The 7,413-nt window shown below is 42.7% G+C and overlaps 1 protein-coding gene across 3 annotated transcripts in view; it reads left to right on the top strand.

Annotated features, from left to right (window-relative positions):
• gpat2 (glycerol-3-phosphate acyltransferase 2, mitochondrial) overlaps nucleotides 1-7,413 on the top strand; it is a 122,350-nt gene that overhangs the window by 86,078 nt on the left and 28,859 nt on the right. The window contains exons 1-2 of one of the 3 annotated variants that reach the window (XM_031856516.1): nucleotides 1,614-1,674; nucleotides 7,279-7,335. The exons of 1 other annotated variant lie outside the window; for it this stretch is intronic. The gene's annotated coding sequence lies outside the window, so the exon portion shown is untranslated. Of the gene's footprint in view, nucleotides 1-1,613; nucleotides 1,675-7,278; nucleotides 7,336-7,413 lie in introns of those variants that run through there. One more of the 3 variants, XM_031856518.1, reaches the window with a different exon arrangement.

Here is a 7,413-nt window from a genome sequence, read left to right as displayed (position 1 = left end):
AAGAGTGAAAAATTTAAAGGGGTCTGAATACTGTGTGTGTGTGTGTGCGCTCGCTCGCTCGCTCAAGTATTGCATAAAAGCTGCCAACGCTTCCTGAATGTTTTTGGTTCATGAATAAATGACCAAATGGACCAGTTTGCAGAAGACATCAGGTTGCATCATGTTGTTTTTCTTCACATTTCTCGCCACTTGCTTGAATACGTTGCATGTGTGAAGGTGTTCATGTAGCTCACAGCTTCCATATTTGTTTGAGGTGAAGCTGTAGCTGCAGGTGTCTCGCCTCTCGTCTTTCCACCTCAACCCGTTGCACCGTGGCAGGTCGGCTCAGGTGTCTCGTATCCCACAGTGCTTAATAAAAAAATCATGGCTGACAGGGATGGATGAAAACCTGTTTTAAGGTAGCGGAGACGCAGTAACATGGAGGTGTGAAGGGTGAGAGATGATGGGTGTCTGACGTGTAATTAGCACCCTCTCTGTGAATCCAGTGCGAGGTAGAAACCTCTTTTTTTTTATCTCACAGTATCGGATAGAAACGGCTCGGTGATCGGCGTAATTATCATCACATCTTGTGAGTCAAAAAGACGACGATCAGTGTAATTACCATCAGATCCTGTTAGTGGAAAACAGTCTGATCTCTCTCTTTCCCGAGCCTCGCCTCCCATCTCTCCCCCCTCCTGTTTGCCCTTCAATCATAATCGGGTAAAGTTTTTTGCGCACGCTTTAATGTTGTTTTCATGAAAGAAACGTCAGAAGTCACAGCTATTCTCCCTTTTCTTTAATTATCTCTCACACAAACATTTGATCTTTTTATCACTCTGTCTGGGCCTTGTCTTTTGTAACTAGATTTGCAGGGTCACCCAAAGGGGACAAAGACATCATATTTCAACAACAAACCACAGCTGAAAACAAACGACAATAATAAATGTACAGATTCTAAAATATCAGCCATAACAGGATTTGGTGCCGGCAGACATTTTGATATGTCGTACAAGGAAAAGCAAAAGTGTTACTTATAACTAAAAATGTCTGATTTCCATTCAAGTGTCGCAGTAAGTGATGACAGTGGGACAGTGAGGCAGCACACACAATACCAGGACCCTGAAACTGAAGCAGCTAAATGGAATCCAGACACCGTTGGGGCTCGAGCACGAAAGCGCCACAACAACCCAGTTCTACAGTGACTCTTATGTCAGTGTGTGAATATTAAATATTTTTTGATCACGCCGCTCGCTCTGTTCTAACCCTCGGATTAGTCTCAGTCACTCTCTTCAGCCACACGCTCACATCCCCAGCCCCTTATTGTCTCTTCGTCCCGTGTCCCCAGCCACATTCCCTCTACCCCAAGCCCTTTAATTACCACTTTCCATCCATCCACCCCTCACATGGCCTCGGACTTTCCCTCACATGGCCTCAGACTTTCCCTCCGTTCTCCATCAGCAGACTGCCTCTTCCATCCACACACCTGTTCCCACTTCCCTCGTCTGCTCTGCAGTTGCCCAGCTGTCCCTGCCGCCCTCCTCACCTGCATCTCGTTCCCCAATTAGCCCTGCAGCGTTTACACTTATAGCCTCAATTTAATCAGATGTCTGTGTTGCGATGCGCTCTCACCTGTCGCTGCCTGTCTGCCTGCTCACTTGTCTACTTGTACCTCAACCCTGGAACCTACAACGGCCTGTAAGCTCATGCATGATCACCCCAGCATCATATTCCTGAACTGTTAAGGGTTTTAATTTTAATACACTGGTATAACGCTGTGTTGAAGTTGTCGGTGTGTGTGTGTGTGAGAGAGAGAGAGAGAGAGATAAAGGGACAGACCGGAGCAGTCTGGCTGTGCACCTACAGTTTATGTTAATTATTAATTCTAGGATGTTATGTTTCATTTAATAGTTAATTTAACAAGCTAATATGCTGCTAATATGTAAACTAATATGCTTCAGTTATATAACAAGTTCTGTTCTCAATCCTTTAAGGATCATTGTAACTGGTGGCAATAATGATAATAATCATCATCATCATGATCATAACAATAATGTAATATGGTGAATACTTGATATTTTTCTGAGGTGGTTATCGTACCATGAAAATCTCAGTCAGGCTGCATTGTCTGCATTTGGGTCATTTCCTGGTTGCCTCGCACACACCAGCCTGACAATTGAAAGATAAAGATAGAATGTGAATGCTACAGATCAAAATGAACCACCACATCCTCCGGCATCGTGCCAGAAGACACTGAAATAAAGGAGCAAGGAGCCGGATTCACTGTTACAATCAATGAAAAGCTCTATGACGTCATTAACGCTTCAAAGATTCCACTTTGCAAGGATTTTAAAGAAATTAGTTCAGACTTTATGATTCTCACAAATCATCGTTTGGTCACATGTTGGCACGGATTACCATGGTTACACGTCTCCAGCCGACAAGGAGGCTGTCGGGAAGTAACGATGTCATTACAGCTCAGATCAGTGTGTCCCACTAAAGACGCATACTGCTGTTTACTCACACCAAAGTGTGATGAGCGATGGCACACATTTTGAGTCTGTAGTGCATAGTATACGGGGCAATAATATGGGGCGACTGTGGCTAAGGGGGTGGGACGTCTCTAGAAAAAATATTAAAGGTGTAGATTTTTTTGTAATAAATACAAATACCGTCACACAAGAAAATTGCTCTTTGCACACCTGTAAACAAACAAGTGCAAGGGACATGAATTGACAAGTAAAGCTAACAGAAATCATCTGTGGCACGCTGTCATCTCTCATGCTCAATGCACTGAATAGCTTAATGTTGGTAGAGCAAAACGAATGCCTTTGTCAGGCAAAATGTAGCTATTTAATAATTGGTCCATGAATGTTGACACTGTGCAGGAGCTGTTTTTCATTAAATAAAAGAGGATTAAGTGGTTTATAGATAGAAATGAACAGCTAGTAGATCGTCAAATTAGTCATAGTTCTGTAAGAGTGTGAAGAGCCTTTTAGTTTCATTGTTGGCCGTCAGTGTTGCATAAGGATTTCCTACAAACATTAAAGCAAAAGCAGTGTGGAGGTAAAGAGTGGAAGGTAAAGAATTCCTTTTGTTCTGGGAAATCAATGATACTCTGTGGCACCACTGCTATTGATTCACCGATTGATTTTCTGCGTGCGTGCGTGCGTGCGTGCGTGTAACGAAACGGAGACAGTTGAGGCATCCGGGTGCATACATGCGTGTTTACCATATCAACCTTCTTTTGGAATGGCCTGGTTTACCTGCAGCCTGGAAATAAAAGCCTTAACGTCGATGTCCCTGTGGCGTCCATCTGCCTGCCGAGCACAACCCTCGCTCCCCATTGGCTCGTTCAAGAAGACTCATAATCGTGTCACGGGCGCATTCTAAAAACTGCACCTCCTTTTTGATTTTTAACTCAGATATATATGCTACTTATCTTTATAGCCGTTTTTTTTCATATTTTTATTGTAATTTTCTTTTATTCTGTTGTGATGTTCGTTGATTCTGTGTTTAATTTCATTTTCACTTATTGTGTTTATGCACCAATACAACAAGGCAAGGATTCCTTGTCTGTGAAAAAACCTAGAGATCCTCCGTGTAATTGTCCTCACAGGCTGGCTGGAGCTGTTCCTCCACCACACTATGTAACCAAGGGAATGGTTGTTGACCTGTGGTAACCTGTGGTTTAAGTGTTACAAAGAAGCCCGTCTCCTTGCTTTCCAGGACTGCGCAATCTTGACATTTCTTACAGATTTTCTGGTAATTGGTAATTTCCACGATCATTTGACTCACATTGATGTTAATCTCTTTTACTAAGAAACCAATACCTGCGTGCTGTGATGACGACGACGATGAAGTTGCGGTAATTTAGCCGTAAGCGTCACTGACTAAACTAAACAAAGATAAATGGATTTCCAGCATCATAAATCCCTCACAGTAGCTTTACTGCTTGATTTGTCACCCAGATGTTTTGACCTCCTTGGACCAAGTAAAATATTCCTTGGGACGGATAGTAAAGCTCCGGGTCGTCCTGCAATAATAAAATTAACTCCTCCTCCATTTATTTACCCTAGACTGTTATTTTGGGATGAAAGAAAAGATATTTGCCAGCAAAAAAAAAAAAAGAAGTAAAACCACGTTGTTCTTTATTGTTGAATAGCAGCAAAACAAGTAACCCTTCCTCAAAGCCAATAAATCCTGTCAATTGCTCTCATGTGCTGTTTTGCCTTCTGGATGGAGATGCCATTATGGAATACGGCTCTTTCCTGGGTGTTGCCTTTCATCCACAGGTCTTTAGGCTAATTAGCCTTTTGCAGCTCAGAAAGTTTATGTGCAACATTTCCCTCTTGACCCTGAATCAAATACACACACAGAGTGAAAATATCGACCTTGGTTTGCCTTCATGTGGCTCTTTTTTAATTGAATTTGCTGTAAGTGACATATAAAAAACATTCCATTTGGTGAGCAATGGCAGTGGTGCTCTTCAAATTTTTGTCAGTTGGGGTTATTGAATGTCATCCGGCACAAACAATACAGGATGTGGCTGTGGTTGTTCCTCTATTCACTTTACACTGTGTGCCATGTTTACACAAGGCCTCAGTGTTGTTTAGACCTTGAGGTCTCTCCAATAGAAACTCGGCCACTATCCTGGCATCTGAACTTGTATGAGGAAAGTCTTAACTAACTGTATATACACACGTGGACAAAAGTGTTGGTACCCTTCCGTTAAAGAAAGAAAAACCCACAATGGTCACTGAAATAACTTGAAACTGACGAAAGTAATAATAAATACAAATGTAATGAAAATCAGACATTGCTTTTGAATTGTGGTTCAACAGAATCATTAAAAGGAATGAAAATGGCCTGGACAAAAATGATGGTACCCCTAGAAAGGATTTAAAATAATTTGACCATAGGGACATGTTAAACTAAGGTGTGTCCTCTAATTAGCATCACAGGTGTCTTCAAACTTGTAATCAGTCAGTCTGCCTATTTAAAGGGTGAAAATTAGTCACTGTGCTGTCTGGCATCATGGTGTGTACCACACTGAACATGGACCACAGAAGGCTAAGGAGAAAATGATAGACCAGCATGTTACAGGTAAAGGCTATAAGACCATCTCCAAGCAGCTTGATGCTCCTGTGTCTACAGTTGCACATATTATTCAGAAGTTTAAGGTCCACGGGACTGTAGCCAACCTCCCTGGACGAGGCCGCAAGAGGAAAATTGATGACAAAATGAAGAGACGGACAATACGAATGGTAACCAAAGAGCCCAGATCAACTTCCAAAGAGATTGGAGGTGAACTCCAAGCTCAAGGTCCATCAGTGTCAGATCGCACCATCCGTCGCTGTTTGAGCCAAAGTGGACTTCATGGAAGACGACCGAGGAGGACACCACTGTTGAAAGCAAATCATAAAAAAAGCGAGACTGGAATTTGCCAAAATGCATTTTGACAAGCCACAAAGCTTCTGGGAGAATGTCCTTTGGACATATGAGACAAAACTGGAGCTTTTTGGCAAGTCACATCAGCTCTATGTTCACAGACATGAAGCATACAGAGGAAAGAACACTGTACTGTGAAACATGGAGGAGGCTCGGTTATGTTCTGGGACTGCTTTGCTGCATCTGGCACAGGGTGTGCAGGGTACAATGAAATCTCAAGACTATCGAGGCATTCTGGGGCAAAATGTGCTGCCCAGTGTCAGAAAGCTTGGTCTCAGTCGCAGGTCATGGGTCCTCCAACAGGATAATGACCCAAAACACAGCTAAAAACACCCAAGAATGGCTAAGAGCAAAACATTGGACTATTCTGAAGTGGCCTTCTATGAGCCCTGATCTAAATCCTATTGAACATCTGTGGAAGGAGCTGAAACATGCAGTCTGGAGAAGGCCCCCTTCAAACCTGAGACAGCTGGAGCAGTTTGGTCACGAGGAGTGGGCCAAAATACCTGTTGACAGGTGCAGAAGTCTCACTGAGAGTTGCAGAAATCGCTTGATTGCAGTGATTGCCTCAAAAGGTTGTGCAACAAAATATTAAGTTAAGGGTACCATCATTTTTGTCCAGGCCATTTTCATTAGTTTGAATGATTATGTTGAACCACAATTCAAAAGCAATGTCTGATTTTCATTAGTTAATTTTCAGTACATTTGTATTTATTATTACTTTTGTCAGTTTCAAGTTATTTCAGTGACCATTGTGGGTTTTTCTTTCTTTAACGGAAGGGTACCAACACTTTTGTCCACGCGTGTATATAATCACTGAGCAGTTTCGGGAATAGACAGCCGCCATCTCTTCGACTGCTGCTCTAAAATGAATTCCAATCTAATCTGACCTGGCAGCTCGTAATGCCTTCTGATTTTTCATTTCTTCTCATCATGGGCCCACTTAGTTATTGGGCTATCACATTAGCAAACTACAGCATATTAATTAAAGACTATAATTGATCAATTAACGTGGGCGTAGGATGAACTAAGCTAGCATAAATTGTGAGGAGGAACGCGTAGCTCCGATTTGTGATACCTGTCATGTTCCTAGGCGTCGGTGTGTGAATTATGTTGTTGGTTGTTGACGGGTAAGACTGTCGGGGAAAAAGGAGACTCTTTGTTCTTAGATACTCAGCATACTGCAGTCTCTAGCCGTTCCTTGTATTCCCTCTGCAAGTCGCTTATATAACCCTATCAGAGCCTTTTGCCGAATCTCCGGCTGTTTAATTTACAATTTAACAACGTACCTGTCCCGCTGCCTCGTCTCCCCCGTCACTCTGCACCTGCGATGCATCGCAGCAGCCCTGGGACCCTCCTAGCGAAGCCTTTGTTCTCACCAGAGATGGTAATGAATGTGGGAACTTGAGCCAGTTGAAATGGAGCATCTCCCAACGGGGACGGCTTAAATTTTAATTAGCAAAGTTAATGGGGCAGAGTGGGATTAACAGAGTAGATGACACAGATGCAAAAGAAAAGTGTCCCATGTGACTCTAAAGCAAGGAATCTCTGTGTGTACGCATGTTTGTGCTTTCTGCGCATAGCTCAACAACCGTCCCTCTGATCTCCTTCACACTTGGCAGGTGTGTACCTGGGGACCCAAAGACGTGTTGACATTCAGAGTTTGGCGATATGGCAGAGATGTATCACATTTTTTTTCAGGCTGGATCACGATCATAGCACGATTCTTTTTTTTGTTTTTAAAACTATATTACAAGTAACTGACCAGTACAACCAAACTTTTTCCCCTATTTAAAAAAAATGACCTCCCTACTAGGTAACGCATCACCACACCAACTTCTTCTGTTCTAGCCTCCCGGTTTGTAAGCTACCGTTCGACCCCTGCCTTCGAGCTGCAAGGACTAGAAGGTAATCAGTAACTACAGGCTCCTTCAGCGGTAAAACAAACACTCTGTATTTGTGTTTAACAAAAGGCTCCAGCATAAT

This window comes from Anarrhichthys ocellatus, unplaced genomic scaffold (genome assembly GCF_004355925.1).
Source record: "Anarrhichthys ocellatus isolate YVR2014 unplaced genomic scaffold, GSC_Weel_1.0 scaffold17, whole genome shotgun sequence".
NCBI classification, from domain to species: Eukaryota; Metazoa; Chordata; class Actinopteri; order Perciformes; family Anarhichadidae; genus Anarrhichthys; species Anarrhichthys ocellatus.
This window is presented reverse-complemented; position numbering and strand designations above follow the sequence as displayed.